Source organism: Patagioenas fasciata, chromosome 18 (genome assembly GCF_037038585.1).
Source record: "Patagioenas fasciata isolate bPatFas1 chromosome 18, bPatFas1.hap1, whole genome shotgun sequence".
Lineage (NCBI taxonomy): Eukaryota > Metazoa > Chordata > Aves > Columbiformes > Columbidae > Patagioenas > Patagioenas fasciata.
The window spans coordinates 7,987,443-8,015,083 of NC_092537.1; the positions used below are offsets into that span (position 1 = coordinate 7,987,443).

At 43.1% G+C, this 27,641-nt stretch overlaps 1 long non-coding RNA gene across 1 annotated transcript; it reads right to left on the reverse strand.

Moving 5' to 3' along the window:
* Positions 1–1,148: 1,148 nt before the first annotated feature.
* Positions 1,149–27,641, reverse strand: LOC139829367 (uncharacterized). Its single transcript, XR_011741825.1, has 5 exons — positions 27,505–27,641; positions 26,961–27,102; positions 3,943–4,039; positions 2,935–3,088; positions 1,149–1,526 (listed from the first exon to the last, which is right to left on the reverse strand). It is a non-coding gene; the product is annotated as an uncharacterized lncRNA (long non-coding RNA).

Sequence of the window (27,641 nt, forward strand, 5' to 3'; positions counted from 1 at the left end):
CATAATCACCGAGGGACCTGCAATCTGGAAAACTACTGCTTCTCTCATAGTGTAATTGATAACCTTTAGGTCTTGGATTTGGTTGCTGAAACTGCTTGAATACATTTAGGATGTTCCAGCAGAAATGTCACACATATGTGTCCATATGCACATCTATGGACAGCTATATATTTCCTCTGGAAACTTCCAGGCTGATGATTAGATCGGTACATTTAATTGAGAATTTGGTTTGTGGTACTAGCCCATAACGTTAACAAGAAGTGCATTTATGACTGTCTAAAGTCTATATGGAAGATTAACAGCCCTTCAAGAGTAAGTAGCTGGAGCCGAGGAACTATTTTTACCAGAAGTCCGGAAAAAGCCTCACCCTTAAAGCCTCCAGAGACTTCCCACCCCAAAACCTGGGAGAACAGGCAGGATAAAGCACCAGGGGGAGGTCAGAGCTGGATCTCACAGGGACCTGTTCCTGGATCCTGGATCCACAAGCAGTTTGGAGGACAGCTCGATACTTTGAACAAGGTGCTGCCGTAGATCTTCCAGACACTCCAAGTCAGACATTTTCTCCTTAGCAGCTCTTTGCTAAAAAGCTCTCCATTTGCAATTGCTTTTTGCCACCTCATCCCGCAGGGAATGCTGACAGCAAAATTTCTCTACTTATGCAGGAGAGGCTGACGATGTTAAAAATACATGGCACATTCTCAAGTCTTCACAAGCCCTCGCTGTTAGATGGATCTTGGTTCCCTATCAATAAAACAGAAGTACTTTATTTTCAAACCAGTCTTTCTCCTCTTTCCCTCCTCCTTTTTGCCAGTCTGGAGAGGTAACCACAGGCTGTTGCTGCCACCAGTCCTCAGCAAGGCAAAGAGCTACTTAGGTGAAGTAGATAAATTACTACCAACATCTGTCCATAATATATGTTACAGGTCCTCTCTGTCAACATCTTCAAATACACACTCCGTCCTGTTCCACTGAAGTTGGAGTCACAATTTCTTTGAATACACACCCATCTTTCATCATCATCTCATGCTGAATTCCCTTTTCATGTGATTTACAATTACTGCATTTTGTCTCATTTTAGCATTTTATCATGAAGCACAGAGAGAGCATGAGTAACCAAAGCCAGACAAAAAGCATGTGCATTCCAGCCAGAGAAAATGGATTAAATTTCAACATAAAGAATTGCGTAACTTCAATATGATTTTATTTCAATATCCCTCGTGTTATTGCGAAAGCACTTGGATTGGTTAACAGAGGCTCTCCAGCAGTGAACAGGAGCACAGAGGTCTGCACATCATGGGACATAGGAGGAAGAACCATCTGGCAATTAAAGCAGCTGCTCCTAGAGATGCAGAAAAAGAGAAGAGAAAACCCACCACCTTTCTGGTGATTCCACAGTAGCCACACAGTAATCCTGTTCTCTAATGAGCAGACAATTCAGCCTCAGTAATGAACAATACAACACTTCAAACACTTTCTTCTTGTTCTCCCAGCCAGGAGTCTCTAGGGATTGTAGATTAAAGTCATATCTGAAAATGAAGAAAAATTTAAAAATATGCAATGACAAATTGGAGGAAATCAAGAAAAGAGAAGGAAAAGAGACTGAAGAACCAGGCTGACAGGAGAACAAACAAAAATACCTGGCAGAGCTGAGGAGCAGGTCCGAAAAGGAAAGTGAAGTGTTTAGATGGCAGAGAGGCTTAATGGATTAGATGCTCCTTCTGGGAACATGAGCTTTAGCCTGATTAGATAAGGCGCCTTACCCATAGCTTCATTACAACCAGAATTGAGCCTTTAGGGGAATACAAGAAATCAAAATATTTAACAGGAAACAAAGAAAGAAGCAAACTACACGAAATCCCCGTTCCTTCTCCAGTCCCAGTTGACTTTCTTTCCAGAGCATCCCCAGAGGAAACTCCCCATTCAAGTCAACAAGACTCTGTCAATACAAAACAAACACCCTTTGGGCCCTCGGCTTTGTGGAGCCAGATGATCTCTGAAATAAAGCTGAGCCACCTGTATTGTGGCAAAGCCTCAATGCACAGGCTGGGGACTGATATAGCTACAAACTCCCATCATCAGGGGAATAAGGAAACTTGATTCTGGGAGTAAACACTAAACCCTAACCCTAATTTTGCAGTGACAAATCTCAGCTGGAAGAAAGTGGTTTAGTGCTATTTTTTTAATGAAATATGCAGAAGAGAGCCATGCAAGTGAACTTTGCCACAGGAATTAAAAGAAAAAAACAAAGTGTCCTCCACACCCTAACATTAATTTAAGAGTGAAAGGTTTAGGAAAATATTACAACATCTGCAATAAAAGGACTCTGAAAAAAGCTCCACTGCAGATGAAGCACCAATGCACAAGAAGGAATACACCTACAACACCAGAAACTCCAGTATTAACCAACTGCATAACAATTTGCAAGCTCTTCTAGTATCAATGAGCTACGACACTCATGGAAGTCCCCAAATTCAAGGCAGTTGCAGGCCGCATGAAATACAACCAGAGCAACAGATTCTCACCAAGTCACCCCCAGACTTTCTTTGTAATACACTTAGATGGCTCTCATCACTCTTATTAAATATCTGGTGGCACAGAACTATATCTGTGCCACCAGAAATATATATATTTGTTAAACAAAATTATCACAGACAGAGTGACTTAACATTATACTATAAACCTCATAAGAAATATCACCCAAATTCCACATATTATCCTTTTCCCTGAAGAATACAGAGAAAATAGGAACTTTGAAGCATATCTTGAATGCTAACAAACTTGGGCTACTAAGGCAGTTTCTCCCTCCTTACAACCAGGTGAGATGGGGATTCAAACACAGCCCATCTCTGGGGCACGGGGAGGTGGTGCTGGTTACTGATCAATAACTAAATGCAGCAAAAGCAATAATTCTGTTTTTATTTCAGATCCTCTTACCAATGAGAAACGTGTGTTCTTCTTAATAGTCTCGACATCTTGCTGTTCCGGTTATTTAACACACAAATTTTTTTGCAAGAGCTGGGCTTCATTTTCCCATTCATTATCACAGGGCTCCTCAGGAAAACCAGGCTCCTGGCAGTGCTTTGTTTTGCTGTTACAAGAAGAGAAAGCACCGCATCATTTATTCTGCAAGAACAAAATGCTGTCATCTAGACTTTTTTTTGGCCACAATAGCTGCCCAGAAAGCTGTCACACGCAACCTTTTGTCTCGTAGTTAATCTGCACCAGGAAACGGGGAAGAGAGGGCAGCGTGATGGAGTTGCTGCTAATAAATAGTTGAGCATCCATCTCTCTGCAGCTGATGCTTGGCCTCCCCATCAGCAACATGTGCAGCCCAGGGCAGCGTGCTGGTCCCCAGCCCGGCCTGATTAGCACGAACCCAGAGCTGCAGGTGACTCACACTCTGATTAATTAGGCATATGCAGGTTGAACTCCTGGTGCACACTTGAGACAGCATTAGCTGGCATCGCCTGTGACACTCCCGGTTGGGACTCTGTCACCTAATAGAGCCTCTTCTGTTCTTAACAGCGCAGCTATTAGGAATCAGAAGATGCAGTAATTGTTTAGGGTCCAATCAGCAAGAAAACGTCATTAGTTATGTAGACTCAGGGTGTGCTTTTTACAGAGCCCAGAAGGAAAATATTTCCTGGGATTATTTAAGGAACATTTAAATGTTCCTCAGACACCTCTCTGAATGGCTTTTCTAACCAAGACATGTAATTCACAGAGATTAAGGTCATTAACGCCTTCCCAAAAAAAGGTTTCCTGTTAATAAACAGCACAGGAATTCGGTGTCATGAATTGAAGGTTTTGCCTGAGAGGCTGCAACTGGTCCCTCTGAGCACCTGGTTGCTTCTGCACAGGAGTTAGGGAGTGGAAAGGAAGAGTTTTCCAGGGCAGTTGCCTCAACAGGGATGTGACCAGGGGTAACACCATGGGGCTTACCTGTGTGCAAGAGAGCAGAGCACGGCCAGAAGAGTCTGTGTTCTGTAGAACCTGGCACTTGGGGCACACAGCCTCCATGCCTCAGTTTCCTTCATTTCTAAAACAAAAGGTAAATATAATTTCCCGCATTTAGAAAATTTGCTGATATGCATAAGAGGTCTTAAGCTTAAGGGGATGTACTTCTCCTAAAGCTCTTGTCTTGTATTTTTTGTGGAGAAGAGTACTTGGACCTGTTTCTTACCAAATTGTCTCTCTGTACCCAGGCAAGACACCCTCTAATAAGTCAAGCTATTCTATTCTGCCACATCTTTTACTTTTCTATGCATGAAAATAATACTTTCTGTGTTGCCCCTGTCTGTTCCTGTTCTCTGACCAGAAGGACAGGGCTTCAGTAATTCTTTTGAATTTATTCATTTAATTTGCTTTTCTACTCTGTTTAAGCACTGGTGGGGTCACCTGGAGCTTTAACCTCTCATTTCTTGCTCCTGTCTCCCACTGACAGGCACCGCTCCCAAACTTGCATTTTCTCATTCTTCCCCACCACATCACTCAGGCTCATGCAGCAGCTCCCTGTTCACCTGCTCTTATTAAGGCACTTTATCAGATATGCCATTTTAGACTCTTAAGCTTATTACTTTAGTGGTTTATAAGCAATAAAAAGTCACACTAGTCCTTTAAAGGAGTTCAAACCATTAAAATTTAAGCCTCTAACAAGTGAAGAAAGGAAGACAATCTGAATTATCAGAGTTGCTTTTTCTTTTGGGTTTGCTATTCAAAGAACAGCTGGAGGCCCCAGCATCTGAAGTCCTGCACAGATTGACTTCAGGGCTGGAATTCAGCACAACTAACAAACTAGGCTATTACTCAAAGATGTCTAAGTCCTTGGGAGAAGACTGTATTTTAAAAGAAAAACAAAGAAAAAATAAAAAATGAAGTACAGCAAGGTAAATTCTCTGAGTAGAAAAGCTCCTTTGACTTGAAAGCCAATTTACAAGAAATGAAAATCTGGCTCATTGTTTTCCCCAGTTCATGTTTTCATCCTTTACCATCCCCAAACAGACTAATTATTCTCTCTAACAGGTTGTCAAAAACCTCCCTATTTCCTCTTGCAATTACTGCTGCGCGTTTTAATAACCGTCTCTCCTAAGCAAATTGGAGGCCTCAAGCTATTCATGCCCTGACAGCCTGTTGTGCCTTCCCACAACACTAATGGTCTGTTTTCACGCAAATGTTGCTGGTTTTTGGCCATGCCAACCGCCACATCATTCCCCATTGGCTTTGTTGTTCTGCATCTGGGAAGTCCTGACTAAGGAAGGGGACTGGTGAGAAGGATTCGTGTTTTCAGCAGGTTATCAAGTTACTCGGACATACAGGTGCCAGCATTATTGCAGCATGCTGGAATGTTCAGCTCTCCTGCTAAGTTCAGCCCTGGCTGGGTTTTGTGTTACTTTTGAGTTCAAGAGCAGAGCCTTGCCCAGAGTAAAGGGTCTGACTTAACCAAAAACTCCCCAGCCAGTCAGAGACAAAGTGGGGAGTAGAGGACAGCTCAAAGTCGTGATGGTGAAAGCCCTTAATTTCCTTCATTTTTGTTCATTAAAGAAATACTACTGCTTCAGAGTGACCTACTATCATCATAAAATACAAATACTGTTCTGTCACTGACCAAGGCAAATGACATCTAGAAAGGAAGGTACATCCTGACATTGTTTGAGGCAGCAAACAGTTTACAGGTAGCACAATCTGATTGTGAGACTAACCTGAATAAGCACTTTTCCAGGTCAAGCATTTGATAAGGAGCATGTTATGACTCTCTCTTCAATACTGGGGAACAGGGTTACACCACTCACAAGGGACCCCTCTGCAGGATTGGGGATGGAGATCTCGATGTCCTGCCCAGGGAATGCTGTGTAAAAGCAGATGAGAGGGGAGCAAATAACTCTCTCTGCTCTGCTCTGGAAAGTGATGACAATTCCTGTGGCAGCTGAGCTGGATGGACACGAGCCATGCCGTGGGGATGTGGTGGGAGCCCATGGAGGAGGGTCTCATCCTGGCCGAACGCTGCCAGTGGTGCTGGCACTCGGGGCTGCATCCCACCGCACACACTACTCGATTAACTGCCTGATCCTGCAGGGGAACAGCACAGAAATGAAGTTTCACCAACAACAGAGCACATTCCTCAGTCAAAATGAAAAGTAGTTAAGCTCTACATTAGAGCTGAAGATGCCTTTGTCTCACAAAAGAGAAATCCTTTGACATGGGAGCAGCAGCAGACAACAGAATGAACCCGGGGTGGATGGCAGGGGTGGGAACTGTTAGCAAGCATAGTTGTATTCATATATATGTCTGGGTATTTTCACAGCAAAAGCTATGATTTTCCCCACGTTGTTTCACTTGCTGTAAAAACAAGGCAGGAAAGCAGCTGATAGACCTGCCATGCCCCTTCCTTTCACCACCAGAACAGCTCTTCCCATGCAGGCTCTGGGTCACTCTCTGTGATTGCATCATTAGTTTATTTTGAGTGCACCGCAGCCCCCATCCAGAGCACGAGGTGTTAGCGTAAGGCTGATAGATGTAGTATCACCAGAGCCAAGGAATAAGCATGGGAGAGCCCCCTATTCCTGAGTACCCCCAGGTCAGGGTACACAAAACAGCACCTGGATATGAACTAGCAACTGAGATGTGGGCAGATGTACCTGCAAAAATAAAAATACCAAAGATAAATGAGTGGCTGCTGGAGATGACTGATGCTGCAAGAGGAAAGGCACAAGTCAGGAATGCAGACGTGGTTTTGATACCTGGTGCAGCGGTGACTTCTGCTCAGGCTTTGGCCAAGTCACTTCACCGCTTCGCTCCCCAAATGTAAAATGAAAAAGAAAGTCACTGCCTTCTCATACAGAGAAACCATCAGGAAAAATGGAACCATTATTATGAGGCTGAATACTACAGAGTTTGGAAGCATGTAATTATTTTTAAAAGGCATATTTTTGAGGCTGAAATGGGATTTCAGAAATAGGAAAGAGACAGTGTGTGCCACTATTTTAGTCTGCTTCCCAGCTTGGGGTGATGCCAACGTACCTCCCAAAAGCACCGCCCTGGTGCACGGCACTTTGCCTTTGCTATGGCAGGCTCTGCAAGCGCTCTGATCAGTCAAACACATCTTCTGCTGGCCTTTCATGCGTACAAATTCCAATTTTTGTTTCCAAAAAGGCTCGTGAAAGATAGAAATGTATGGAAACACAGCACATTGCCACGTAAACCTTTGTATTGGAACTGTTAACCCCAAGGCTTTTAGAAATGAGCAGCGAAAAATGAAGAGTGTTGGTCCAAGGGAACGCCCTGCGGCTCAGGTGCTCACTCACAGGCCACAAATAATCATCGTCCCAGTCCAAGGAGAGCAGAATGCAAAAGCAGCTTCTCCACAGGTCTCTGGCAGAGCTGCCAGGGAAAAAGCTGGCGGAGCAGCTCCTTTCCGTGCCAGGTCTCAGTCGCTGCTCTGAGCCCCTTTCAGCCCCACCAACACAAAAGTCACCCAAACGTTATTTCATGAAGAAAGAGTAAAGTGCCAAGTCCAAAGCTGTGATACATTTCATTTCATCAGGTGGAATGTATTCACCTTGGGGTTTTTTTTGTGGGTCTTGTGAATCAGGACAGAATTGAATCCAAATAAAAATAGAGACGGTGCATCAAGCCCTGCTTTAAAGTTAACTGACTAATGTGATCACCTCAAAATGTTACACATCAATCTAAAGAGAGGCCTTTCTATAGAATGAGTCATTTTAATTAAGTATAGGCATTTCACTATGCAATCTTATCCAACATTAGTCACCTGGTCAACATATCCTTGTCCAAGAATCAAGCAGAGCTGATGTCAGCCGCTGCAAAAGTGACCCTTGACTTGCTGTCTCGGTTTTGAGGCTGATCCTGCCCATACGTGTGTCCGACGAGGGATGCAAGATCCCATGGAAACCCTCCCTCGTCCCTCTTGGGGCAGGGAGTAAAGCAGCAGACTTCACTGGTCCCCAGACTAGATACACTGGTATCAGGATATTTGAAGTATTTTGGGAAGAGAATGAGAAAAATTAAAGATTAGTGACAGATACTTGATAGAAATGATCAACAGATAATGTCTCCTCACCCTGAAGCACATTTTACAGCCTTCTTATCAGGCTTCTCTAATGCAAGAAGAATTTCACTAAGGAACCAGCAGTTTGTTTAAGTACAACTAAGTCATAAATTGCCCCAATTGCCTTATGTCAGATGAATCGTACATTTACTCTTTCCAAGTAGCTCTATTTGTTGCGTTTTTTTCTGAGTGTAAGCAGCCACCTTCCAGGTCAGGGGTCACTAGCAGCACGGCATCAAAAGCTGGTGTTGACATAGGTAGAGGCAGCAATTAAGGACTTCAATTTGCTATTCATAAAAATAAGCATTGACAAGAAAAAGAAAATATGATGGTTTTTAATGTTATCTTCCTTTCGTGTCCTAACGCGTGTCCACTTAGTCTCCACGTGGTGCTTCCCCCAGCAGCTGCATGGACGCGCTGGTGTGATGCTAATGCTACTCCTTGCCCAGAACAGATGAGGTCTCTTTGCAACCCATATTGACTAAAGCTGCACAAGAGAAGTTGGAGATAAGCAGTTCTGAATCGAGTGGGCAGGGAACTATGCAGAGAGTGGAGCAAAAATATGCCCAGAGGGCTCTGAATGGTCACAAATCCAAGGAGAGTTGAATTACATCTTCAGCCACAGCAGAAGAGTGACTTTGGGAAGAAAACAAAACAAAACACACACACACAACAACCACCACCAAAAGAAAACACCAAACACAAAAACAAACAAACAAAAAACCCACAACACAAACAAAAAACCCCACACCGCATTTATAGCAAAGTTGTTTGGGCAGAAAGACTTCTCAGATGCTCCTCTAGCACTTGAAACTTTGCCCAAATGCACCAGAGACCCCGAGAAATCACAGAAGCCCCACATCACGGGAATGAAAACAATGGCCTACAAGTCAATTCAGAAAGTTCTTCCACTGCGTTCACCAACACCCACCAGAAATAAAAGTGATTTAATGCAGGTAGGAGAGAACCACCACAACTTCGGGGCTGCTAAACCGCAGCTATGGGGCTACAGAAGGAAAAGAGCAACGGAAGGAGGTGGTTTCTGGCGAAGCACCAGCCTCTCCCTCCACACCAGCCCTCTCTGCTCTCACCAAGACATGGGCAGACTGTGGAATTCCTCCTGGCCGCCCCGCTCCAGCCTAAGCTGCCCAGTTTAAGTAGGTTTTAAGGCCAGAAAGGTGGTGTTTTCATGGCAACGTAACTACTAGGCAATAGCAATCTTGCTGTTAAACCCGAGTGAGGTGAAGGCATCTGGAGAAGGTTTTTTCTCCTGCTTTGTCAGTAAAACACCAGTATCTTATTTCCAATAATATAGGGGCTCTCAGAGAGATCTGCCATTCTGCAGAGACCCTGCTTTTTCCAGAGTTGAAGGTAAACCTGTAGAGAAACTGCTCTTCGAGAGGTAGCACAAAGATGTAAGAATAAGGTGGTTTTCAGAAGAAGAGTTGAAAGTTGCTCGTTTGGCAACCCCAGCAATCACATTCCTTCCTACCTGTGATAGTTTCCTTCTCCCAACCCCACGCTCATTCCTTCCAGCCACATCCTTTCCTCCTGCCATCACTGAAGTCAATGTTATTAACATGAAGGCTAACGCAGGGCATAATTTTAAGCCCAAACTCCTGAAAACAGAATCCTTGTCTTAGTTCCAGTGTTGATGATGATGAAGGCAAGTTTAGCTCGCATAGCAAATAGTCCACAGTAGTGCAGGCGAGTTTCAAAGCTCCCAATCAAGCCTATGAACAATACATTCAGTGAGAGCATTAATTCACAAGTTCAGGTACGAGGAAATCACACTCTGCTCATACAACGCACTCGGCCATAAAGAAAAGTGGCAATACTTACAGGTAATAAAACTCACTCGCTATTCGAAAACAGCTGCACAAACCGCTATTTGAACTATTTCTCTTCAAGTATTTTTCCTTCTATGGAAATAATTTTGCCTCTGATGGTGACGGTTCTCTTCTAGACTCTCTTCAAGGTTTTGTGAGCTGGAAGAGGCAGCAGCCCCTCTCCCTCAGCCTCTGCACCAGCTAGAGCCTGTGTAGGGTAGAAAAGTGCCATTTTTCACCCCATAGAACAGAGATAACCTCAGCGGGCACAACTCCCAAGGAAAGGGGCTCAGAGAGATGTCAGGACTGTCAGTAGTTTGGGGGAGAACCCAGTGACCTGGGCTGATGAGGAGATACACCGAGGCAACACGGAGCAACCTCAGGCGCCCAGATGAAAGGATCCCCAAAACTCATAGTATTAAACCCAACTCAGCCAAGGAACCCATTCACCCATAGGAACACGGAACCATATTTTGCAAGTTTATACCACATCCAGCTTCCAGCACACTTGCAGACACACCTCAATGTTTAGGAAGATGGACCTGGACATTCAGCAAACCATTTCAATTATCTCAATGCCTTCCCAAGCTCCCCGCACAGATTGATCTCCCATTCTTGCCCAGTTAAATTGATTTTTTCTCATCACCCCATTTCTCCTGGGTTAACAATGACACTCAGTGGCCAGGAGGATCCCCTGCAGTCTATACTCATGCTACAGCATCCAACAGTCAATATTCATTATGTATTACATATAGCAAATGTCTTCCATGAGTTTCAGGATCCTGAGACAGGGCTCAAATTATACAAAAAGAGGAAAGGCTTAAGAAAAGGGTGAAAGAAAACCATAACCTCTTTTAAAATTTATGCATTGACCTGGGAAATATTTTCCATCCATCCACATCCAGGCTATTAAAAAAGCAGACCAGAGGAGGCAAAAGCAGCTCTAGATCAAATTATTCAACAGGCGCATTCAGAGAACATGTCGTCAAAGCAAATCACACTGCTAACATACAAATCCAAACCACAGAGTTTGGTATTCCTAGTGTAAAATCTTTGTTCTGCTATCCTCCCCACCTCCAAGGAGAGATGCAAAACAACTGCATAAGGCACCGCTTCATGGTCTGTCTGCAGAGCTTTGTCCTGTGGCTTTCTTAACACGACAGAATTTTTATCTGTGCTTCAGTTCTGATAAGTCAGAGCCTGCTGGATAACTGAAGGAGAATCAAAAGAAAACACTATTGTGCACGGACAAATAAGCGATTAATAATTTGAGTCCATTCTCAAACAGCATTTAATCAGAAGGCTTGAAACGTTCCTATGAATCTCTCCAGCAATACAAATCACTCTGGCATCATGCCTTTCAGTTTTGACCTAGACACAATACTACTCTTACAATGAATTAAACATTTAATTTACAGCATTCCTATGCTGAAAGAAAAACAAGTAATAAGGTATTGCCTTTGTAGCATTAGGTATTTCCTATAATCTGTTTCTCATAATAATTCTCCTCTTCCCTAAAGTGCTGTACTTATTATTTTTTAAGGAAACAGTTTGATGCCTTGTTTTTTTAATATGTCAATTCTGGGCTGTATCTAAGGCAGATGCACAAAAAGCAAGAACTATTCTTTCCAATTATTTTACAACGTAAAGCACATGTAATTTAAGTGCACACATATGCTGACAGAATCTTAAACCATGTATTTTACACCTTCTAACAGCAACAGTTCTGCTTATATAAGATTACCTGCCTCTCTTTGGACTAGAATATTAATGCGCCACAAAGGAAAAGGGTTTCCGTTCTATTTATTTGCAAAGGGAATTAATTTAAATTTTACACAAGATTTGGGGTTTTTTTCTCTTGTATTGTGGCACAACTGTATTCTTCAGCACTTCAGTAGGAGCACCAGTAAGACATACCTCATTATTAAACATTACTACAGCTGCTAAGTCAAGCACTGAAAACACAGGAGATGCAAGAATTCAAGTTTGGCTCCCAGCATGTATACGTTATGATATTAACTTTATAATAACATCTGCATTTGAGTGCTCTGAATTTTTTTATGCTCAGAATTGCACCCACTGAGGACAACACTGAGGAACATCGGCAAATAAGACACTAGAATATCACAATGAGTGTTCAAAATAAGGAACGTAACGACTGAAAACCATTTGGGAAAGCCACTATGTAAGCAACTTTCCCAGCATCACATCAGAAGTCAATATAATTTGGAGGGAAACTGAACCAGCACAAGAACAGCAATGAAGCACCATCAAGTCACCCTGCAGGGACATCCCAAGTGCCAACTAGCCCGTGAGCTATGAAACACTTAAATACACTTCAGGACAGAATTTTAGAGGCATTAATGGCCGAAGTTGAAGAAGATGCATCTAGAAGACTTAGAATAAGCTGACACAGTTCAGCACTGACAAGCAGATTGCATGTCCTGGCAGCCATTGGGCCTTTCTTGGAGCTAAAGGCAATTTATAATTAGGTCCATCTCTTTAAAATGAATAGCAGCCTAGAAAACAGCATCCTTCATCCTTGCCCTTCCTCCCTGTTTACCATTCTAATGATGCAAAAGTAAATTAAAACACCCCAGTGTAAAGAAGCATGCAAGAAATAGGGGATTCTACCTCCCATAAAATATTGATCAGATTCACTGACAAAAAAAAAACATTTCTGATTGTTAAATAGACATTTAAATTACAACTCAGGACTCCAGCTGCCAAAATAAGCAACTCAATTTTGCAACCTGCAACACATTCACTGAAGTCCCTGCCAGATTAATCAACTAGGAAAGCCACTGAAGTACCCAAAGTGTGACTTTTGCCCATAGTACTCAGCTTCACTAGTAAGGCTCATGCACGACTTACACAAATCAGGAATTAAGCTTAGGAAGGAACTTGGCTTCTTACAAAGATTCGCTGATGAAAATGCACTGCACGTAAGCCTGCTGCCTCGGTTACACAGGACGTATTAGCCAAGCAGGTCACTTTATTTACATAGCAAGTGCTGAGTATCTAATTGCATAGCAATTTCTTTTTATTTCTTCTCTTTTCCCCATCCTCAAGCCTGCAGCTGCTACATAACAGTTGATCACACTCTGACTTTATTCAAACAACCTGCAATAAATACACAGTTAACCAAGAAGTCTATTTAGCAAACAATAGCTGCTATTAATATTAATGGCAACTATGTGTGCATGTTGCTGGGAAAATTAGTGCATATGGTATTTACTTAATAAGACCTGGGAGGCTGTTGGAAAGCAAATTAAGGCTAGTCAGAGGTTAAACTTGTTACTCAGGCCTTACTTATCTCAGACAACCCAACAAATGGCTGGCTCAAACTTGGAAGTGTCTTGCGCAGGTATCCCATGAGGTTTCTTTTAAAAGAAGTCAAATATCCACAATAGCAAGGAGTTCCCACGGAGCTGAAGCACTACCTGTGTTGTAACCTGCACCCAAAGGCTGCCAAGGTTGGTACCTCACCTCCCCCATGGCTTGCAATGATAGTGCCTGGATGGTTGATAGACCCATAGTGCCAGATCTCAGGGTCCTACACCTTGGCCAGGTCATTATCACTAAAAAAGAGTTACTTTCTGAACAAGAGAAGCAGGAAGGCTTCCAAATCTCCTGACCTCTTCCCCCACCAGCCCTGATGGACAACAGAGCTTTTATCCAAAGCCCAGGCACCCCATAGAGTCTTGCAACCGGGATGTGGGTGGAAATTCTCTCCTTTTCCACCCCATCTTTCAGAGGTCAAACTTGTTTCCTGAAAATACATTTGTAGAACCCCCTCATTTTTGAATTCTGTTTGAAAATTGCACCTTGGGGTGTCTTGCGTAGCATCCAAGTGAAAATAAAGGACCATCAAAATAGGAACTACCTGGGCTGAAGATGTAAGAAAGACATACTGTGTAACAGCATAATAAAAATAATTCATTCCTAGCATTTTACCTGAAGAAACCAAAACACTTCAGAATGTTAATCAGCATTATAATCTGTTTACAGCAAAGAGATGGAGGGACAACAAAGAATTTATCCCAAATCCAGTAAACCAGTAACAGCATCAGGAATTGCACCAACCTCCCTGCAGCCACTTCAGTGCTCCTGCATCATTCAAGGACATCAAACAACTAACAGGTGACTGGGAAAACTGAAACACTGGGAAGGGGAAAGAAAGAGAGATTCGTATTGTTCAGTTACCCTGCATAACATTCAGTTCTGCTGGCTTTAAATAACTGCAGTATGTACATCTTCATCAGACCTATTCAGAATGAGATGAATCAAGTCCAAGAAGTGCCTTTTCTCCTGCTCTCATTTTCAATGCGAGTTATCTGAACAGCCACACTGACGCAGGCACTGACGCTGCAAGTGTTTAAACTTCACCGGGTGAGGGTTTTGTCCCAGACCTCTGTGTATTTCCTTGCGCAATAATAATACCAAGACAATGAATACACCTTTCAAAGTCATCCCTATCGAGACAGAGACCTGGGCAACTATTTGTCCAAGTTCTAACTCCACAACATTCGTATTAGATCCAACAAGTAGCCTTTTCATATGAATAATTTCAACAGCAATAAGAGGGATCACTATAAATAAACAACATCTTATTTCTCTAGTTCCTATCAAAGTTACTTTTGGAAGTAAAACATTGAAAATAAACACTTTTCAGCCAAACCCTACAAAAGTTTGCATTTGGCTAAGAACAGGTTCCTCCCAGTTGTCTGAGAAGAAGCTACAAGGGCTCAGGGATATTGATTATTTTTAAAGATTTAAAAAAAAAATATATCCAGCATTGCATCAGAAAGCATCAGCAGCCCTAATTCAGGTAAGTAAATGCCACATGCTGCCTCCCCACAATGATGTACTGGGAAGAAAAGCAGGACAATGATGGGCTGGAGACGGCTCTCACAGTGGGTCACGCCACATTTGGGTAGGACACCCAGTTGTCTGAGGTCCAGAGCGTGTCCACAGGTACAAAGAAGCTTCACCATAGGCAACCACCTGTTGTTCTTTCTTTTTCAGTGGAAATATGCAGCAACACAGACATTTTAAAAAATTATACATATACACACAGAAGACTGAGTATTAAAAGCTCTTTGTTTTGCAGTGTAAACACAATGCTGCACAGAGTGCTGTGAGCTTAAGCCAACCCAAAATACCAGTCCCCCAAAGCAGCCTAAGGCACATGGGTGACATCCTGCCAGCCAGTGTCACAGAGGAGCCAGAAACACTGAGGCTCTGACAAACAAGTGACTCATCTCTTGGGCATCACTGAGCTTCAGTTGCTCCAACATCATCACCGGAGAGCGCGCCAGAATATGCGAACTGGCTTGATACGAAGATTATTTCAAGACATTTCTGAGCCATCCAAGTCTGCTTTCACGCCTGTACTAGAAGCACGGAGGAAGCTCCATAACGTATCACTTTACTTCTTCCTTGGGATCAGATTGATTAAACTGTTCTAAGGCCATTTGGGGCAAAAAGCTGTTCACAGAAACACTTCCAGCTGTAGCATCTGCCTGGACAATTATTTCACCCAGACAGCGATGCCAACCGGACACTGAAGACGCGGTCCAGGCTGACCCGAACTGGGCAGCACGGCCAGCTGCCACAAACTGTTCCCAGCTCTGCTTCCTCCAGAGGTGCTGGCAGCATCCCCATTAATTTGTCAGGGCCCAACCTATGCTGGCCATTCCTGGACACCCTCACCCTATCATACAAACTACATGCCAGATTTTTTAGAATTTGTGGAAAAATCCTTAGTGGGTTTGCAGCAATTTAAGGCTATAAGTACAATCTGAGTAAAGGCTCAGTGGGGAAGCAAACATCAACACGGGTCTATGGCCAATTCAAGGGCAACTTTTGCTATGGAGCAACCATTAAGTACAGGAAGAGTTAAACATGGCTCGGCTTTCTCACTGCCCCCAAACCTGTAAAGTCAATATATAACAGACATTTCTAGGCTGAGGCATGGTCCTGTTATCAGCCTGGAGGGAATTTATATCCGTGAGCAAAACCATAAGAAGACATGTTTATGTAACAGAACAGTTTATATGGCACTGAAGGGCTCCAGGCACTGCTTTAATGCCTCATTAAATTTCCAGACTATGGGGCACTTTGTATTTACACTCCTCCCTGTCACTGCCTTCAAGGTTTCCTGGGATTTTAGCATAGCACTGTTGCATCTTCCTAAAAAAAAATCATTTAAAAAAAGTCAAAATGCAATTTCATGCTATCTTGGCATGTGACTTCACAGCTCTGTCAAAATTAAAAAGAAGTATCATGTGCCTGTTCACTGCCTTTGTTGCATATATGAACTTTATTTTGTTAAGCAATACTAAGAGCTGAAAGCAGCAGCAATCCAGCACTTGCTGCAGGACCAACCGCACAGCCACGCGATGTCCCCTCTCTGCCCTGTGATGCTTTGTCATTTCATTTATTCAGACAAGCAGAAAGCACAAGGCAGAGCTGGTGTCACCTGGGCTGGCAAAACCCACAGCAGCTCTCAGGTGAGGGGCTCCTGGTATGTTCGCACTCGGTCCCAGGGCATCTGAGCAAACCATCCCACAAAGCCTTTTTGTTGTTAACAACGGACTGAACTAGCAGAAAACATGCTTTCAAATCAATTCACAAGCTTGTGAGATGTATCCTAGTAAAACCGACTTGCATGATTTGGGTAGTTGTAGCTGCTCAACTGGTCAAGAACCTCAGTTTTAACATCAGTGGGGTCAATCTTTAGGGTATTTAGTCTTCGTGACTGTTCATTATTTGACCTCTCTCCACCCAATTTTATCTCTACATCACGCAACTGTCATGCTATATAGATGCATGACCAAAAAACACAGATCTGCAGCCCTTGTCTTGACCATCAGCCAACGAGGGGCACCCATGTTGCCTCATCCATCTCCCTGCACTTGGCTGTGCTGACAAACCTACAGCAGCCAGCTGGGGAAGGATCACAGAGGGCTAAATGTCATGATTTAAAATGGTGTGGTATTCATCCAAAACAAATCAGTCTCGCTCAAGCCAGGACACCTCACCCTTGAATTCCCTCCAGGCAAGATCAGCAGCAGATGACAGTGTCATGCTTTAATAAATGTCACATAATGGGGCCAAAACTGCTTCTGCCTCCAACAATTATAAAGGATGAGGAGCTGTTGTGCTCATCACTTTGGCCTCCTGTGATTCTCAAGCCAGTGAGCTCACCAGGAGTCACTCCAGGTTGAAGCTGCTGGGAATCATCCCTTTGCTACTCTGAAAAACACATTTTTCCAAGCTGCTTCCCTTTGGAAAAAGGTTGTTTTATTCATGCTGATTAAGATTTTTTTTTTTTGCATCCCTCCGTAGAGTTTCAAAATGCAACATTTAAAACTGATTTTCAAAAGGCTGATGGGAGAGAGGAGAAAGAGTCAGGATTTTTTTTTTTAATCATCTCCTGGCTAGAGAGCCCAAAAATGAGCTACTAGAGCACCTGTGGCTTTAGGATGTGCCTCTGCAGGTAGAGATCAGAGGGTTTTATTGGAGTTGTGCATCTGAAGAAGGAAAGGTGCAGCCTGTCTGGGTAAGCAGGAGCAGACCAGGAGCAAGCCATGGTGGACCTCATTTAACCCACCACATGAAGGAACACTCTGATTCACCCACTGGAGAAGAATGCGAGGCGAGGTGGGGGGGAAAGACCCACAAAAAGTTATGTAGAGTTTTACAGTAAAGACAAGCAGAGGTTCAGAGTTAATGTGTAGTCTTTTAACATCAGTGCTATTTATTTGTTACGTCAAAAAAGTGGTATGTGTGTTTTTAAATGAAAACCACAGGGAAATTGTGAAGTGGTGGTTTCTGACCCGAAAAAAAGCAATCAGAATGATATTCTTTACATTTATAAATGCACAGCACTCATCCAGGCATCTTTGCTAAAGAGATGCATTTCTTTTCATTATAAATCCATTCGGCTGTTAAATTACTGGAAACACAAACCACCATCATTGATATTCACACTGAGAAACTGGAGAGACTTTACAAAATCTACTTGCATTTGACATTTCTCCCGGCTCCAAACAGCGGGTACGAGTTCCACGGGACTGTTTGTTCCTGGAAAATGCAGCCCCGGCTCGGCTTCATATATCGGTTTGCCTAGAACAAACATTTTGTACTTACAAACAACCTCTTAATTGACTAAATGAAAAAAGCAGAACATTTGCTCCATGTAATAAATAAGTATGTATTTTCTATGTCTCCTGCCACATTTGCAAGCATATACATTAGGATAAGGATAAATACCTGAACACATCAACAAATCTTTTGTGCCAAAACTCTGCAAAGTAGTTACAGTTCTTAGGCCTGGATTTCTACCCAGGTACTGATGAAATCTGACTTTTTCCTGGCAAGAAGAAAAGAACGTGTCTAGACGGACACATGCTGTGAATTGACCACTGTCACTTGTCTCGTGAGGCTCTCAGAACTGAGTTACAATCTATTGCATATCTTGGACTTCTTGCACACTCCTTAACCTTTTAATATCTTTATTATGCAAACAGCAGCATGGAGCATATTACTGTATTAACAGTCCAAACGTCTTTAATGCTCTAGGCACGTCTCTTAACATTTTCTTTAATTCAAAATTTTAAGAGACTGTGAATGAGTTTCCAACAATGAAGGCAAAATGATTGATTCTCACCATCCCCATTAAATTTAAGTAGCTCTTACTTACTCATATGTCCCAGCAGAAGTCATGGACATTTACATTAATTTTTGTCGTGGATTAACAGAAGATACAAAGCTTCGTTATTAAGCAGTAAAACTAATTAAATTTCAACAGCCTGGAAAATAGTTTCAGATTTCCAGTACAAAAAAAAAGCTAATTCTCAAAGACACCATTCTCAGTCCTGACCTTGCTCCTTTACACCGAAATGGAGGGTGGGAGCATGTACATGATGCATTTTTAAAGCTGATGGAAGTGTCCTTGTGGCCATCTCTGCCACCCAGCAGAGCAACTGGAGATGGCTTCACAACCAGAGCAGGGTCAGGGGCTCCTATGGAGCCTCTGTGGAGCCTCCTGGTTCCTCTCTACACATTGCACCTTGTTTTTCTCTCTGCAACACCCCTCAATGCCCAGTTATTCAAGACCAACACAGAACCCTCTCTTTCCTCATGCTCTCGTATCACTTTTTTGTATTTGCACACATGCATATAATGCCCATACCAACCACTTTGCCACCCTGATATGTTAGACTTCCATATAATTTATTAATCAGATCAGAGTACAGTCCCCAGGAACCTATTCTTATGTTTATGTTGAAGCACCAAAGCTGTAAAATCCACAGAATACTGCAGTGTCCAAACCAGAAGTTATTTTGGCAGCATATAGAACCACATGTGATGTATCCAGCACAATAGCAAAAGCTCTATCAGCTTTTTCTGATCTTTTTGGAATGGAACAGGAGATTTTTTCTTAAGCGTAATATATTTAATGGTGCAACAGCTGCTAAACTCATTAAGCCAACCCAGACAATGATCACATCATTATCATAATTCCATTTAAAGCACTTGCCTCTTTTAAGAGGACCAACACGATACAATCATTAGAACATTTTCCTGGCAGTTAGCATGCTTATTTGTTGTGAGAGTGAGAAGTGAACTGAAGCTTCCTCATCTTTCTTTGATTAAGGTCTCAATTAGAAAAATCAATGACTTACTGAGGTCACCACAACATCTCAATGTTCCAGTTTTTCCACTGAAGACCACAGAAGCTTCACTGACTTCAATAGCTGAGCAAATTGAGCTCCTTGCTTGTGAATCAGCACCAGTATGGATGTTAATCACCTCTGTCCTACTTGGAATAAAATTCACGTTGCTAATGGCTTGTGGCTGTTCTGTGAATGCAGCAAGAGAACACTGGTATGGTTTCTATAGAATGCAAACTCAGCATCTGAGAAGAGAGAATCCCTTGCCACATCTCACAAACCTGCGTGCTTGCAGGAAGGCAGAATATTCCCTAAAAAGCAGCATGCAAAGGAGACAGGTTGCAAAAACCCCATTATGTAGCACTGAGCAGAGGTGCCAGGAGCCACTTGCTGCTGCTGCCCTCACATCCCACCCAGCACCTCTTATGTTCCAGCTTAAACCCATTACTCCTTATCCTATCATTGTTTGTCACCGAGAAGAGCCTGGCTCCATCCTCCTGACACTCACCGTTTATAGATCTGTAAACATGAATGAGGTCACCCCTCAGTCTCCTCTTCTCCAAGCTCCAGAGCCCCAGCTCCCTCAGCCTTTCCTCACACGGGAGATGCTCCATTCCCTTCAGCATCTTTGTTGCCCTGCACTGGACTCTCTCCAGCAGTTCCCTGTCCTTCTGGAACTGAGGGTCCACAACTGGACACAATATTCCAGGTGTGGTCTCCCCAGGGCAGAGTAGAGGGCAGGAGAACCTCTCTGACCTACTGACCACCCCATTTCTAATCCACCCCAGGTACCATTGGCCTTCCTGGCCACAAGAGCCCAGTGCTGGCTCATGGTCACCCTGCTGTCCCCAGGACCCCCAGGTCCCTCTCCCCTACACTGCTCTCTAACAGATTATTCCCCAACTTAGACTGGAACCTGGGGTTGTTCCTGCCAGAAGAAGCTGCTGTGTAGGTGACAAGGGACAAATCTTATCTGACAAGAAGCTAAAGCCACCCAAATCTGAAATTGACTGCCAGAGAGGAGGCCAGCGGTTAGATATCCAGTATCAGCTGAACCTTGTTTTCATTTCTGAGCCAAAAAGATGCCAAGTAGCACTTTTTCCATTAAGGACTGTGTGCTCTCACATTTTAAAGCTGACAGGTGAAGGCTATAGATAGGAAAACTTCATGTCAATGGGATAAGTGATTTTCCACAAACCACTACCTTGCCCAGCTATTCACCGTTTCCTGCAATTCATGAGCTAGAGAACATCAAGTGAAAGTACAAGGCAGCAGGCTTTAGACAAAGACATGGAAATACTTTTTAGCCACAATTGTGTAATTGAACTGGGGAGCAGTCTGGCCAAAAGCCAGCAAGGAGCCAACGCTGCCCTGTCCACATCTCCCTTCTGGTGATCACTGAACACAAGGACTTCTTTTCCTCTTATTCTTGAAGATATACACAAGATCATTCTCCTCTTGATGTGATTTCCTCAACATCCTACAGCAGTAAACCCAGGAACAACATGAACTTTATTTATATGCGATCTACTAATTCTCATTCTTCCTGCTTTGCTTCACATTCGTTATTTTTCCTTCCTCTCTCAGAAGAGTCAGGGCAAGAATTGAAGGCTCCAGCTAGAGATAACATGGCTCAAATCAGCTCACATAACCACAGGCAGAGAAAAAGCTGTCAGCTGTCCTGTGCACAGCTGTAGCGCATCCCATGAGCAGCAGGAATGTATGCGGGCAAACCTGGTCAAATATCAACAAGAATGAGAGCAAGTCTTTAATCACATGTACGCAGTTACAGTTCTCCGGTTTCAGACTACTGGAGCTTGGATTCAGGCAGACACAGAAGATCCAAGCAATAGCATGGGAAGAAATGCAATTAGAGAGCTGGGCAGGCACTAACAGCATAAATGAAAGGCTGAGGAAGCAGTGAAATCCTAAAATCAGGAGGAAGAACAAAAAAAGGTTGGTTTTTTTTTTTAGAATCAATTATCTATACTGTTAGAGTAAATAAGTATTTCCAACATCGCCAAAAATTATAAATCCCCACCTGCAATGAACCTGTGAGCTATATCAGAGTTTATACAGAATTATTCTGCAGCTGCTGCATCAGGGTCCTCCTCACTCCACTGAAAATCCAAAGAGGATCCTTTACAGCAAAATCCGGGGCTCACGCCTCCTTCACCTCCACGGATCCTCTCATTGGGGTTTTCTCAACTGCTGTCTATTTTCACAAACCTGGCATTTCTGAACCTTTTGTTCGCTTCAGCTGAAATAGCCAAAGCGCTCAAAAGTTCCATGGGGAACTGTCAGAAAGGCTGGTGTACACAGAGCATACGATCAAAGGAGGTGCCTTTTCTTATGAAAAGAGGCTAAAACTTGCTGGTTTTCCGGCAGTTGTAAGGATGTGTCATTTCAAGGAGGAGATGCACAATTAATGATCAGAACTCTCTGATATTCTACACTCTGGTTCTATTTCTTCTGGGCAGCAGGTCTGGGTAGAGAAAGGGAAAACTGTGATAACAAGCGACGTGTCCTGAGTGCGCTGCCTCTGCCTGTGCCAGCAGCCTGTGAGCATCTGCTGCCATTGATTTGATTTTTTAAAGGAATCAGAAACCCTAAGTTTCTTCCAGAATACACTATATCATTATTTTGCATCACTTCTCTCACACACACACACAAAAATAGTCTTTCCTTCACATTCCAGCTGTAAATTTGAGGTTGCAGCTATAGTGGGGCTGTCAGCAATAGTGAAACACAGGCTGTATTAAACCATCTTTAAACTTAACAGGAAAAAAAAATCAATACTTCTCCATACCCTCTAGTAGGATATTTTGGTACTAAAACATCATAAGAATAAAAACAATATTAAAAGCAACTCAGGCACCAGGGAAATGTGGGAGTTTGTTGCCTCATTTATTATGAACAGATGAACATTTATATGCTATCCATTATAAGCATCTGTGTCTGTAGCAACAGGGGTGGTAAATTACCAGCACAAATTGCCCAGAGAAGTGGTGGATGCCCCATCCCTGGAAACATTCAGGGCCAGGCTGGACAGGGCTCTGAGCAACCTGATCTGCTTGAAGATGTCCCTGCTCATGGTGGGGAGGGTGAGCTGGATGACCTTTGGGGGTCCCTTTCAACCCAAACTACTCTATGATTCTAGGGGGAGTTGAGAGAAATCAGAAGGTTCTACAAAAGCTGGTGTCTTATGAGGAACATGCAGGGGGATTGCAGGACACTTCACGTCTGTGAGCAGGTTTTATCCTTACACCCCAGTGCTGCTGCTTGGTTCTGTTCTGCCCTAAACCAGGCTGAGTTAGTCTTTACCTAGAGCCTGTACCAAAGTTTCCAAGGGGAAAACCATTGGCACCACAAGAGCACACCAAGATTCTGGGCTTTCTGCACAGCAAAAAAAGGGTTGGAATACTTTTCTTCCATTTCCAAAGTGAATTTTAACGAAGGCGTGAAGCACTGAGCAGGTAACTCCTGCTGCCTTCCCTGCAGGACACCTCAGCATGAAGGAATTTGTAAAAGAAGCTTTGTTACCCAAACAGGAGTCTGAAACTGGTGAAAGATGGAAAAGCAGAGTTTAAAATAAAAGAGAATAGCAAGAACCTAAGGCACAGATCCTCCTCTCCACAGGAAGGGACGAGGGAAGATGCGGGAGATGAAGGCAAATCCCAGCGGCTTCAGGTGTGGAAATTCCACAGGCTCTTCACACAAATCTCAGAGCATTCAGAAAAGTGGTTTCAGCAAAATATGTGTTTATTGGCTTTGGTATTTATAGTTCCTTACTCCAGCCAGACAGAGAATCTTGCCTTAATATATCCTATCAGAGCCCCTCAAACTGCAGCACAGACACACCCACTAACATTTAAGTGACAATTAATGATGTAGTTGACGAGAACAGCTGGCTTGCACCATTTCACAATCCTCACTATATGCCTTAAGGTTTTGATGGCTACTCTGAAATGCCTATTAAAATGAAGGATTTCTAAATGGCAGTACTGCACGTTTTCTGATAGCAACCCTTTAAATTTGGGCTGGCCCAAATACAGACCCCCAGGCTTTGCCAGCTTCTAGTCATTCTCCTCCGCTGGCAAGATAAAAGAAGAAAGAAAACAAAACACAAAACCACCCCACAAATGCAAAATAAAGCTACAATTTCTCGAAATATTTTAACTTTCCTAAAGAGAGATTTACTTTGAAACTTCCTGCTGGCACATTAGATCAAAATGATGTTGTCTAAATTAATTACCCTGAAAAATTCCCACAGGAAGCTTGGATGGAAATCTGTGTTCCAGCAAAATATTTGGACTTTTCTGAGCAAGAATTTCCTGAGAGAAAATAGTTTCTTCAGACAATTTTCAATCAGATTTTCAAGATCTTTCAAATTTGCTACCTATAAACAAGAATGCAAAAATGTTTGGGCCGTTTTTCTTACGTTTGGGCATTGATAACCACTGGCATGCAATGGCATATACCAAACTCCCTTCATTCATCCTGTCACTATATTAGAAGCTGCTGTACAGTGAAAAGAATAATCCAGGCAAGTCTGAAGCGTGAATTAAAAGTAAACTGAATAAGATTTCTCAAAAGAACAAAGTTGTTAAATCTATTCCACTTATTAAAAATCAGATTAAAAGTAAGGGTGTTTCAATATCATTTCTGCCTTCATTCACCCTCTTTATCTGATCACTGAAGAGACAACTGAACTCATTTTCCAGGGATCTCGCTGTCTGGAATGGGAATACAAGAAGTTATCTTGATTCTTTTGGCTGTTAAAAGAGAACATGTGTATCAAAAACGGTCCGCCAGGTCAGAGGGAGAACTGAATTTAAGAGATTATCAGTATATTGGCATGTTATGCTTACAGTATTCCCACTACAGTAAGCACTACTTTAAATAAATGAATAATGAGAATTACACATGACAATTTAATTATTCCTACAGGGAATTTCATGCAGAGGAAAGAGCTCTGTAGCACATCCTAGTGCAGGACTGGTGAGCATGAACAACATAGGGGTGCCACCTTGCCCCAAACCCACCTTATGCTCCCAGGAGACCCAAGGACCTGGCCCAGTCCAACCCAAAGCCTGAAATTTAATTCTTGGCCTCGTCTGTATTAGAAAAGCTTCCCTACTGCTGCTTTAAACACACAGCGATCTCTCATCCTGCAGAGACAGCACATGGCAGTGAGTGATGATTTATACCGGGGTGCCAAATAAAATCTGTCATGCTCACAGAGTTGGTTTTGCTGCTGCAGCCACGAGCACAGGGAGGGTTTGCTGACCCTCGGCTGGTACGGATCATCTGCTCCTCCAGCTCCTGACAGATGTACTTACACCAAAAAGCACACCTAGTAAAGCTTGCATGCTCCTGGCTTTACTTCTTTTGCCCCCCCCCCATGTGATTTCCTACCAAAGCAACCTCACCATCAGCATATCCATCTTCAACCCTTCTTGTCCTCCATAAATAAAGCCAGAATCTCATCTTTGCAGGTTGCTATAGATGTGCTGCTGACAGTGACCTTTCTCAAACAGATTCTCTCATTAATCCATAGTGATAAAAAAAGAAGGGACAATGAGAAATAAAGCATTTCTTCATTGTTTTTCCTATTACTGTGATTACTGCTAGAGCAGGTTGTGCGTTCCATCACAATACATCCTCCTCCCCCCAAAACATCCCCACTTCGATGATCACATATTACTTGACATTGACGTCTAGAAATGTAGAACCCAATATCCACTTCCAAAAGAACACTTTAAATTCCAAGCACAACACACAGTCGCACACAGATGTCAAGGACAGAGAACTAAAAATAAAATTACAAGTAAATTAAAGACCACAACACTTTCGGATGCATCAGTGGTGGTGATCACATAGGGCAAGAGTTCACTTATCTACACGTACCACTGTGTGATAGTGCAGAGCTCTCTGCAGGTCTTCAAAATAATTAGCATGGGTTCTTACCCAAGAAAATGTGCGTCATATTTCTTTAAAAGAAACATATGAAGCTATAACCTAAAATAGATCATATTTCTCAGCAACTGGCACCTTCTTTTGCTGACAGGGAAAAACATAATCAGTGCTAACATTTTGTTGCTGAAACACGGCTTCTATTGTCATCACATTTTGATTCACCAGTACATAGTATCAGCCTGTAGTTGGCAGTTTTAATTTCCTGCTAGTGCAAACACATGGGCCTGTTCCAGTCCCACAACTTGTCTACCAACGTAACACGTGAAGTGTCGTAAGCTTACATTTCAATTAGACAAATAAGCCAGATTCTCTGCTTTCAAGAGCTACGAACAATGCAGTATCTGGGAGCTAAATCTAAAACAGCAATTTTACAAATTTCATTTTATCATTCCCTTTTTAAGATATGTAACGTAGAAGAAACACAAATCCAGAAGTCACACAGAATCCCAGAATGTCAGGGGTTGGAAGGGACCTGGAAAGCTCATCCAGTGCAATCCCCCCATGGAGCAGGAACACCCAGCTGAGGTTCCACAGGAAGGTGTCCAGGCGGGTTTGAATGTCTGCAGAGAAGGAGACTCCACAACCTCCCTGGGCAGCCTGGGCCAGGCTCTGCCACCCTCACCATGAGGAAGTTTCTTCTCAAATTTTAGTGGAAGCTCTTGTGTTCCAGTTTGAACCCATTACCCCTTGTCCTATCACTGGTTGTCACTGAGAAGAGCCTGGCTCCATCCTCCTGACACTCACCCTTTAGGTATCTGTAAACATTAATGAGGTCACCCCTCAGTCTCCTCTTCTCCAGCTCCAGAGCCCCAGCTCCCTCAGCCTTTCCTCACACGGGAGATGCTCCACCCCCTTCAGCATCTTTGTTGCCCTGCGCTGGACTCTCCCCAGCAGTTTCCTGTCCTTTGGGATGTTTGCAAAACTGCTGCATTGACAGATTTATTTACTTGCTTCTGCCACCAGTGCAACAGTATTGCAGGTCCTGTATTTTAATTGCAACAGAAAAACTGCCCTAAATTCATCAGCCCAGTAGAACGAACTTGCAGTAAGGGCTGCCAGCAACTTTTCACTGCACTAATCAGGAATCAACATCATTTCTCCATAAGAGGAACTCACAGTGCTAAAGGTTAATGTTTAAAACAATCATTTAAATTACTAGTGATTGTATGCTAATATCACTAACATAGACCTGACACCTCAAAGCCTGGTCTAATTAGCACAGACAGAGTGCAGGGAGGTCAGACTGGATGGCATCACCTCCAGCTGAAAAGAAAGAAGGGACCAGGTTTCTGCATCAGTGAAAATGCTCAAGTGGCTTTTATACTTCCAGATGTTATCTGCTGTGCTTCCCATGACACTCGGTGCCCTCTATGAGGAGAGGGGATGGGATCAGCTTTCACTCACCAGCAGCTGCTGCTTGGTGGCCTCATTGGCAAGGAAGTTGTCCTTCCACCATTGTCCTTCCTCCAGCATCACCGCACAGCACCGATCAGCAGGACACCACCCCAGGTAGATCTGCCTTTGGTTTTGGGAGACTCCTCAGGTGCTGCAATTAATAACAGGTTGGTGTGAAGCTTTCTGCACCACATAGAAAGTCGAAGCAGACAACCAGCCCCCCCGGAAATCCTTCTGCTCTGCTAAGACAGATATTTCCCTCTTGGAGCTGCCAGCAAGCTTTTTCTTGCCTTTTAATTGCTAAGCATAGGTTGGAGGAGGGAGAGCTACTTTAGTAGCTTAATTTAGTACATGAGGGGCAATTTCCAAATGCTCTTCTAGGAGCGGGAAGTTAAAACACTGCTAGCCCCGTAATAAATAACAACCTGCTACCAGCTCAGACTGGATTTGCTCTGCAGAGTGGACTCCAAGAGAGGTGAGATTATTTCCCCTTAACAACACATCTCCCTCTCTCATCTTCAACACAAACCAGCAAAAAGCAATTTCAAAATACCTTTCTTTTTTTTCTTCCAAGAGAAAAATCCTTTCACAAAGCATTCTGAGTGTCAAAGGACATCACAACCCAACAGGCTGGTTTCGGAGCTCTCACTAACAGGCTTTCAAGTCCATTTGCAGCCGATGTTCTAGAAA